Below are 11300 nucleotides of genomic sequence, written 5' to 3' on the forward strand. Positions count from 1 at the left end.
GCGCTCTGATTGGACAAGCAGTAGATCCCCACTAGCCCCTCCCCTTTGGAGCAATGGGCAGGAAGATGAAATGAGGCCCCGCCCACAAACACACGTGTTAACCCTTTAACGACCAATACGCGAGCACGTGTGGTCGCAGATCTGACCACATGATTCAAAAATCAGTTTTTTTAATTATAATTTATTCAGTTTTCCATTTTTGGTCATCATAATAATTATAACACATTAACTTACGTAGTGCTTTTTATACATAAAATGCAGCTGAAAGTGTCTCTCAACTACGGAGAATCACATCCGCCAAAATAAAAAAAAAACGATTAATTAATTAATAAGAGTAGAAATTAAAAAAGAAAGAAATGCAACGTCTAATCATACCAATACGGAGTGGTCTGGTAGATTTGTTGGATATTGCTCTCTTCAGCCTGTAGATGCCACTTGATGGACGTTCCTACAAATAATGCATAGATTAATAAAATAAAATAAAATAAAAATAATTTCACTGATTAATTGTGCTGTCCATGTTTTCATGATTAATAGGAAAAGTCGACAAAACACTAGCTGGTCTTAAGCCCCAGGGGGGTTTGGGGGTGGTTAGACCTCTCAATTAAGACTTCAGCCCTCCCTAAAGAGGTAAAAACAATAGTTAAACAAAACATTTAAACATACTTGTTACATATAATGTAAAATACTACTAAAACAATGCAGTGTCTTTGCCTGGAAAAAATATTGTGATACGACTTTAAGCACCCCTAAAGTGGATCATACCATTCCATGTTAATAAACATTCCTCTGGTTCACCTGCCTGCCTCATTATTGGTCAGGTGGTTTGGGTCTAAGTTAAGGTACGCAAGCTACAGCTTTACATGTAAGTAGCACTATCAATCTAGCTTTAAACTAAAGAAACTAAAAGCTTTATATGCTACAGTAGAACCTAGTGAGGAATAAGTTACTCAGATGAGTAGGTTTACAGTAAACTGCTGTATTACAATTTTTTAAGGTAAGACTTGTTTTTATCTTTTTATTATGCTACTTTGAAAAGTAACAATAGCCAAGCTTTTTAGAAGGCATAAGCCAAGCTATATAAATGCATTCCTACATCTCCCCATAACATTTAATATTGTAGTCCCAGTGTCAAAACATGTGGATAAAATAGGACAAAATCCTTATCTACAGGGGTTTTCAGTTACATTGTTATTTTTTTATTTAGAAATAAATAACCAATGATTCCAAATGATGAAAGTTAGCAGCCATTGTGCGTGTTTTTTCAGGATTAACTGTGGATTTTGCTGTATAATATATTATTTATGACTATAAAGGTTGTGTGGTATGTGCTACATTAGCTGATGTAATGGATTTATCTTTTACGTGCTGTAGACTTTACAGTAAGGAAGCGAGACACTGTAAGGGTTGTAAGACTTCAGTTCAGTGAAGCACACGCCTGCGCTGTACTGGTTTCCATTTACACACCGAAGAAATACTTGACCCTGCCAATTATCATTGTATAATTTGCACCCTGGATTGGACACACAGTGATTTACTGCAGACAGAAAAACTCAAAAATGCAAATTGATTTAACAGAACTAAGTTATACATTTATTACTAAACCAGAGCACAAAGTCAATCCAATGTGTTTAACTGACAACCTTTAACTTTTCTGGTTGATATCTTTTTACATATTATAGGTACCACTCAGAGACTGAATTAGGACACTTTTTAAAAATCAAATAGCAAAAAACAAAATATTAATTTTACACACTTGACAGGAAGCTGCATGATTCCTGTATTCCCTGAGAAACTAATATTTCAAGTGCAATGCATGAATAAATAAAACCAAAACCCTTAATGAAGGTCTCTGGCATTTTTTAGACCTTTCGGGTGGATCTATGGCATTTTAAGGCAAATTAAGTCCCTTTTTGTGCTAAGCAGATTTAAGTCTGCTTATATACACACGCAAACTCCAAAAATGGATTTACGCGCACGCATAGTAACAAACGTGATTTTATGCATACATAGGAAACATCACTCTTGATTATACAAAAGAAGTCAGATGCCTAGGTCATTAAGTTCCTAAATCATTAGGTTAGAAACTAGTCTTCTTCCCCCCAGGATGTGACTGGCGTCCCAGAACTGATTACTGTCTTACTTCCTGGCTTGATGTAATGTAATTCTGTGTAGTTTTGCTTTTCAGGCTTTTCATCTCCTAATTTTCTACTAAATATCTTATATAGATAAAGATAAGTATTACAGTGTCATGTTTGGTGGCTGAGCTGCCCCACACTGTGATGGATGCGGTGAGGACAGATTCTATGGTGGCGGTGTAGAATTGCACCATCAGCTTCTGCGGCAAGTGGAACTTTCGCAGCTGTCGCAGGAAGTACAGCCTCTGCTAAGCTCTCTCTTGATGATTATGCCGATGTTGCAGTCCCATTTGAGGTCCTTGGAGATTGTAGTGCCCAGGAACTTGTAGGAGTCTACAGCCGTCACAGTACTGTTGGGGATGGTGAGTGCTGGAAGGGTTGGCGGGCTCCTCCTGAAGTCCACTCTCATCTCCACTGTTTTTGCTGTGTTCAGCTCCAGGTTGTTGTGATTGCTCCAGAGGACCACCTGCTCAACAGCCCATCTGTAAGCAGACTGTCCTGTCACTGTCCTGGATGAGACCAATGACTGTCAAATCATCTGCAAACTTCAGGATTTTCACTGAGGGGTCCGTGGAGGTTCACTCATTTGTGTAGAATGAGAAGAGCAGAGGGAGAGAACACAGCCTTGTGGGGCTCCTGTGTTGGTGGTCCTGGTTCCTGAGGTGATCTTTCCCAGCCTCACCTGCTGTTCTCTGCTGGAAAGGAAGTGTGTGATCCACTGGCACGTGGAAGCTGGCACACTGAGTTTTGTGAGTTTGGTGTGCAGATGTCCAGGGATGACTGTGTTGAAGGTAGAGCTGAAGTCCAGGAACAGAACCCTTATGTATGTAATTGGAAACTCGAGATGTTTGCCTAATAGGCGAACTATAGGGGGTCCAGCTCAGGGTTGGTGATCTCCTTCAAGTTGGTCAGAACCAGCCTCTCATGACCACAGAGGTCAATGCGATGTAGGTCAATGCGACGGGTCTGTAGTCGTTTAGTCCTGTGATAATTGGCTTTTTGGGGATGGGTATTATTGTGGAGCATTTGAATCACAACGGTACAACACACAGCTCCAGTGATTTATTGAAGATCTCAGTGAAGACAGGAGCGAGTTGTTCTGTGCAGGTCCTCAGGCAGAAGGGTGACAGTCCATCTGTGCTTGGTGCCTTCCTCACTCTTTGTTTTTTGAAGAGTTGGTGCACATCTTCTTCACATATCTAAAGTGCAGGCTGGATGGGTGGCTAAGAGTCAGGAGGGAGTAAATTGGTGCTGTATTGTTGTGTGGAGCTGGGCTTTTATGACCTACAGTAGAAACTGTTAAGGTCAGCAGCTAGTGGACGACCCCCAAAAGCTGTAATGCTTTCCTTCTTTATATCTCCTTCAGTATTGATATATGAGAGGTTTAATATAATCCGCGCAGCCAGTGTGTTTGTGTGAACACTTCCTTTAAGTTTACAGTCATTCAGCGAAGCGGTAGCTGCGAATATGAAGCCAACGTCAGCTGGGAAATACGAGGCTGTGGAACCAAATGAATCTGGAGCTGCGAATATCAAACTAACTTTAGCCTCTTTACTCTGAGGATGGAAGGAAAGGTTTGTCCTGGAGTTTGGCCCAAGGGAGGTTAGCATGATGTTGTTCTTAATATATATTTTTCTATTTTTGATAATAAATAATAAATTGTTCTATGATCACTACTAATTTGTTGTCCTCCCTTTCTTTATGTTGCAAACGAGCTGGGTCGTAACATAAATTGGTACTTTTTGTGGTCCTTTGGAAGAATTTGGATTTGGTCTACTGATCATGCTGTTTAAATGAGATCCAGCAGAGAGAGACAACTGAGTGAGTTATGCTTCAGTGTTGTTTCTTTTTTGTTTTAGTTATTAGGAGTAACTCTGGTTAGTTAGGGTGTTCCAACTGACTGTCTCCAGCTCTTTTCTGTTTATTATGGCTCTTAAAGGGAATGGCGAGTGACCAGTGATAACAAGTAATCCAAAGCCCTATCCAGACGGTATTAGTTTCCTAGGGGGACACCTGGAAAAAAATAATTTACACTACTACTTAGTGATAAAACTTTTCCGGATTGCAATTGAATAAAAAGGAGGACCAGTGAGTTTTTTCTTTCTCGGTCACGTCATCAGGTTTTGCACACGGAGCACAATGGCGGCATCTCAGTGCTCTAAAAGACACTGGAGACAACAACACAGCACTTTTGTGCTTCCCAGAAGAAGAAACTGGCCAGTGTGCTGATGCTGAAAAGGTGTGTGAGCAGGACATGTACCGGAACAGCAATGTTATTTTATTTAGTATTCTGTTTATTGTTGACATAAATGTTTTTGCACTGCTGTGTGTCCATGTGTGTGTAACAAGATAGCAATGAATGTCTAACTGTTATCAAGGTTTTAATCAGTCATTGGCGCACCTGTGTGCATCGCTGAGATGGCAATATGCCACTCACTTCCAGACCACCAAGCCCATCGGCATAGATATATTTGCAAACTCCATCAATATTTTAACAGCGCAGGTGCAATGCATGAAAATACTGTTGGTGGGGTGCAAGATTACAACGAGCATCGCAACGTGGCTTTTGTAGGGTGTAAGAAAGGGCACTGACAGTTTATTCAGTGTAGCTGTTCTAATTCTGTATAATCAAATTGCAAGAAAATCAGATATTGAGGAAGTCCCAGATCAGATTTGCATGTCCGGAATTGTATCTGATACCAGAGCTGTGTAACCCACATGCTATTTGGAGAGCAACTGTGTCGCCCATCTCCAGAAGCTGATTTTTTAAATTTGGCATTGCATACCCAGTATCAGAAATCCACATATCAAAGGGTCAACACTCTGCACTAAGCCAAAGCATCAGAACAAAAAAAAGCAAAAGTATTCATACCCCTTGAACTTCTTCCACATTTTGTCACCTTACAACCACAGACTTAAAATGTATTTTATTGACATTTTAAGTGATAGACAAACACAAAGTATTGCATAAGTGTAAAGTGGAATGAAAATGATACATGGTTTTCAAAATTTTTATCAAATAAAAATCTGAAAAGTGTGACATGCAAAAGTATTCAGCCTCCCTATATCAATACTTAGTAGACCCACCATTTGCTGCAATTACAGCTTTAGGGTTTGTTTCTACCAGCTTTCCGCATCTAGAGACTGAGAGTTTAGGGTCATTGTCTTGCTGGAAGGTGTGTCTCCTTCCGAGTCCAAAGTCTTTTTAGCCTTAAACAGGTTTTTAGCTCCATCCATCTTCCCATGAACTCTGGCCCTGCAGAACAAAAGCATCTCTATAGCACAATGCTTCCAGCACCATGTTTCACAGTGGGGATGGTGTGTTCAGGGTGAAGAGCATTGTTACTTTTACTACTCATATAGTGCTTCACATTTAGGCCAGAAAGTTTAACATTGGTCTCATCTGAGCACGGAAGCTTCTTTCATGTAACTGCAAACAGCAATTCATGTGTTTCTTTTTACAATGGATTTCTTCTTGACACTCTTTCATAAAGGCCAGATTTGATAGTTGACCTGTATACAGATGAGAATCCACCTGAATCCACCTGAGTTGTGGATTTCTGCAGCTCCTCCAGAGTGACTTTGGGCCTCTTGGCTGCTCTCCTTGCTCGATCTGTTAGGTTTAGATTAGCAGGTGTTGAATACTTTTTCTAGTTTTGGATGATGGATTGACAAGTGCTTCTTGAGATGCTCAAAGCTTGAATGTTTTTGTAACCTAACCCTGCTTTAAACTTCTCCACAACTTTATCTCTGACCTGTCTGGTGAGCTCTTTGGTCTTCATGATGCTGTTTGTTCACTAGTGTTCTGTAACACATCATTGAGGCCTTCACAGGACAGGCGTATTTATAATGAAACTAAATTACACACGGCTGGACTCTATTAATTAGTTAAGTGATTCTGAAGGCAGTTGATTGCACTGGATATTGTTTAGGAGTTTTAGAATAATAGGCGGGTAATACTTTTGATAAACAAATTAAAACCATGTATTATTTGTATTCCACTTCACTCTTATGCAATACTTTGTGTCTGTTTATCACTTAAAAGCTCAATAAAATATGTTAAAATTTGTGGTTGTAAGGTAACAAAATGTGGAAAAGGTAAAGGGCAATGAATACTTTTGCAAGCCAATGTATACAGATCATTTATAGAATAAAAATAGTAAGTTTTGTAGAGTCCTGGCCTTTTTCTTTGAATAATTTGCATTATTTTTCTCTGCATAGTTTAGTAACTGGCTGGACTAGGAACTAAATTCCACTTTGGACTTTTTCCCTGAACAGCCCACTGCAATCACAACAACTCTCCTCTTCACCCCCCTCTGTATGTTAAGGTAACATGCAAGTAACTAAATGATCATACATAAACAATTAACAGTCATTTTTCTGTGCAGGCTACTCTTTTCTGAACAATGCAAAAATATATATTTTTCTATTGATAGTCTCCATCTAACTTACCACTGAAGTTATTCAAAATAACCAGACACATAGTACAAAGTAATTGTAATTACTGCACATTGAAATCAATATAGTTCTATATATTTTTAAAATAGTTCTATGTACAGGGGTTGGACAATGAAACTGAAACCTGTGATTTGGGCAGCCGTGGTTTTATGTTTTTTGGATACAATCCGGGTTAGCACCCGAACATCCCTTTCAGACAGCTTCCTCTTGCGTCCACAGTTAATCCTGTTGGATGTGGTTGGTCCTTCTTGGTGGTATGCTGACATTACCCTGGATACCGTGGCTCTTGATACATCACAAAGACTTGCTGTCTTGGTCACAGATGCACCAACAATTTGTCCTCTTTTGAACTCTGGTCACCCATAATGTAGTGTACATTTCAATATTTTGAGCAAAACTGTGTTCTTACCCTGCTAATTGAACCTTCACACTCTGCTCTTACTGGTGCAATAATGTGCAATTAATGAAGATTGACCACCAGGCTGATACAATTTAGCCATGAAACCTCCCACACTAAAATGACTGGTGTTTCAGTTTCATTGACCAACCCCTGTAGTTCTATGTTAGAATGTAAAAAAATATTTCCTCTACATTTTTAAACATATTAGATGATATATGTATGTTTGGTGCACATGCAAATTTTCTCAGTGCAAAGCGCGGCAGCAGACACAGAGTTTCATTGAAAGCTAAAATGTTTTTTTCACTTATGGCCATGCTCTTCAGATTTTGTGAACCAATGCACAATTCGATACAACAATTCTCGCATCAGGTTTTATTCTATTGGGAAATATCATGTTCTTCCTATAGTCAGTCTATTCCTCTTTAGAAATCTCCATGCTCTGACTGCAATTGCATCATAGGCAGTGGGGTTTTGTGGATAATTTCTGGTAATATTAAGAACCTGGGCTCTGCTGATATCAGCCTGAAAGACTAAGCACATGTTGTAAGACGCTCTGGATAAAAGAATCTGCTAAATTCTATAAATGTAAATGTAAATAATAGAACAGATGCAGCTAAATTATTTAGTCTCATTTATACCCAAAACCAGTTTACATATTAGCTTCATTCAAGACACAAGATGCTAATCAGTTCTCAGTCTAAGAAAGAGATATAGTATCAGTGACATCAAGTGATTTTATACTTACGCACGCAGAAACATATAGACCACATCCTGAACCTGTTTGCATGACATGAAATGCGGAATGTTTCATACAGGACATTATTCAGTCAGTCAGTCATCAGTGCGACGAGATGGAGTTCAGCCCACTCTCTGTAACTTTCAGTGAGTAAATGTTCTCTTTATGTATTAATTACAGTGGGTTCTGCTAATTTTATTTATTTTCCAGGGTCTTGGTTTTGCATTAAGGTCGAATACTATTTGATCAGTGCCAAAAAGTTTGTCATTTAGTCTCTATACACTACATCAGTGAATCTGAACTGTAGTTTAGTCTCTGTACGCTACATCAGTGGATCTGAACTGTAGTTTAGTCTCTGTACTCTACACCAGTGAATCTGAACTGTAGTTTAGTCTCTGTACGCTACATCAGTGGATCTGAACTGTAGTTTAGTCTCTGTACGCTACATCAGTGGATCTGAACTGTAGTTTAGTCTCTGTACGCTACATCAGTGAAGCTGAACTGTAGTTTAGTCTCTGTACGCTACATCAGTGGATCTGAACTGTAGTTTAGTCTCTGTACGCTACATCAGTGGATCTGAACTGTAGTTTAGTCTCTGTACGCTACATCAGTGGATCTGAACTGTAGTTTAGTCTCTGTACGCTACATCAGTGGATCTGAACTGTAGTTTAGTCTCTGTACGCTACATCAGTGGATCTGAACTGTAGTTTAGTCTCTGTACGCTACATCAGTGGATCTGAACTGTAGTTTAGTCTCTGTACGCTACATCAGTGGATCTGAACTGTAGTTTAGTCTCTGTACGCTACATCAGTGGATCTGAACTGTAGTTTAGTCTCTGTACGCTACATCAGTGGATCTGAACTGTAGTTTAGTCTCTGTACGCTACATCAATGGATCTGAACTGTAGTTTAGTCTCTGTACGCTACATCAGTGGATCTGAACTGTAGTTTAGTCTCTGTACGCTACATCAGTGAAGCTGAACTGTAGTTTAGTCTCTGTACGCTACATCAGTGGATCTGAACTGTAGTTTAGTCTCTGTACGCTACATCAGTGGATCTGAACTGTAGTTTAGTCTCTGTACGCTACATCAGTGGATCTGAACTGTAGTTTAGTCTCTGTACTCTACACCAGTGAATCTGAACTGTAGTTTAGTCTCTGTACGCTACATCAGTGGATCTGAACTGTAGTTTAGTCTCTGTACGCTACATCAGTGGATCTGAACTGTAGTTTAGTCTCTGTACGCTACATCAGTGGATCTGAACTGTAGTTTAGTCTCTGTACGCTACATCAGTGGATCTGAACTGTAGTTTAGTCTCTGTACGCTACATCAGTGGATCTGAACTGTAGTTTAGTCTCTGTACGCTACATCAATGGATCTGAACTGTAGTTTAGTCTCTGTACGCTACATCAGTGGATCTGAACTGTAGTTTAGTCTCTGTACGCTACATCAGTGGATCTGAACTGTAGTTTAGTCTCTGTACGCTACACCAGTGGATCTGAACTGTAGTTTAGTCTCTGTACGCTACATCAGTGGATCTGAACTGTAGTTTAGTCTCTGTACGCTACACCAGTGGATCTGAACTGTAGTTTAGTCTCTGTACGCTACATCAGTGGATCTGAACTGTAGTTTAGTCTCTGTACGCTACATCAGTGGATCTGAACTGTAGTTTAGTCTCTGTACGCTACATCAGTGGATCTGAACTGTAGTTTAGTCTCTGTACGCTACATCAGTGGATCTGAACTGTAGTTTAGTCTCTGTACGCTACATCAGTGGATCTGAACTGTAGTTTAGTCTCTGTACGCTACATCAGTGAATCTGAACTGTAGTTTAGTCTCTATACGCTACATCAGTGGATCTGAACTGTAGTTTAGTCTCTGTACGCTACATCAGTGGATCTGAACTGTAGTTTAGTCTCTGTACGCTACATCAGTGGATCTGAACTGTAGTTTAGTCTCTGTACGCTACATCAGTGAATCTGAACTGTAGTTTAGTCTCTATACGTTACATCAGTGGATCTGAACTGTAGTTTAGTCTCTGTACGCTACATCAGTGGATCTGAACTGTAGTTTAGTCTCTGTACGCTACATCAGTGGATCTGAACTTTAGTTTAGTCTCTGTACGCTACATCAGTGGATCTGAACTGTAGTTTAGTCTCTGTACGCTACATCAGTGGATCTGAACTGTAGTTTAGTCTCTGTACTCTACACCAGTGAATCTGAACTGTAGTTTAGTCTCTGTACGCTACATCAATGGATCTGAACTGTAGTTTAGTATCTGTACGCTACATCAGTGGGTCTGAACTGTAGTTTAGTCTCTATACGCTACATCAGTGGATCTGAACTGTAGTTTAGTCTCTATACGCTACATCAGTGGATCTGAACTGTAGTTTAGTCTCTGTACGCTACATCAGTGGGTCTGAACTGTAGTTTAGTCTCTATACGCTACATCAGTGGATCTGAACTGTAGTTTAGAATCTGTACGCTACATCAGTGGATCTGAACTGTAGTTTAGTCTCTGTACTCTACACCAGTGAATCTGAACTGTAGTTTAGTCTCTGTACGCTACATCAGTGGATCTGAACTGTAGTTTAGTCTCTGTACGCTACATCAGTGGATCTGAACTGTAGTTTAGTCTCTGTACGCTACATCAGTGGATCTGAACTGTAGTTTAGTCTCTGTACGCTACATCAGTGGATCTGAACTGTAGTTTAGTCTCTGTACACTACACCAGTGAATCTGAACTGTAGTTAAGTCTCTGTACACTACACCAGTGAATCTGAACTGTAGTTTAGTCTCTGTACACTACACCAGTGAATCTGAACTGTAGTTTAGTCTCTGTACACTACATCAGTGGATCTGAATTAGCTAGTTACAACTCATAAATTAAAGCATGGTTAGCTACTCATAACTTATAAATTAAAGCTAGGTTACTTAGTTATTAATTATAAATTAAAGAATCAGAACAGCAGATATCAAAGGTGTCACAGTCTGGATCAAAGGACCAAAATTAGGTTGATCTAAAAGAGGTGGTATCAACTTCACAGCAAATTATCACAGTGTGTGTGTGGGACAGATATGATATGTGCCACCAGCATTGTGGACGACCCCACCCATCCCTCACACGGACTCTTCGCTCTGATGCCGTCCGGCAGAAGATACAGGAGCATCCGAGCCTCCACTACTAGACTCTGCAACAGCTTCATCCACCAGGCAGTCAGACTTCTCAACGCACAGAGACAGAACTGAACCCCCACCCCACCCCACCCACCACTCACCCAACACACTCGCACAAAACTAAACTGTACACCCCCCCCCCTTACACAAAACTAAACTGTACACACCCCCCCCCTTACACAAAACTAAACTGTACACCCCCCCCCCCCCTTTACACTCACAAAGAACTGAACTTCACCCACACACACACCCAGTCAGCACACAGAGGCTGACATGACTTTATTTGCTGCACTCTTAAAAACTATAAACTCTACCTCAGTAACTGCTGTGATTATATATGTTCTATATGTTACAGTATGTAACACATCTCTGCACCTTATCCCCACTATACACT

This window comes from Astyanax mexicanus, chromosome 4, assembly GCF_023375975.1.
Source record: "Astyanax mexicanus isolate ESR-SI-001 chromosome 4, AstMex3_surface, whole genome shotgun sequence".
In the NCBI taxonomy this organism is placed as follows: Eukaryota; Metazoa; Chordata; class Actinopteri; order Characiformes; family Acestrorhamphidae; genus Astyanax; species Astyanax mexicanus.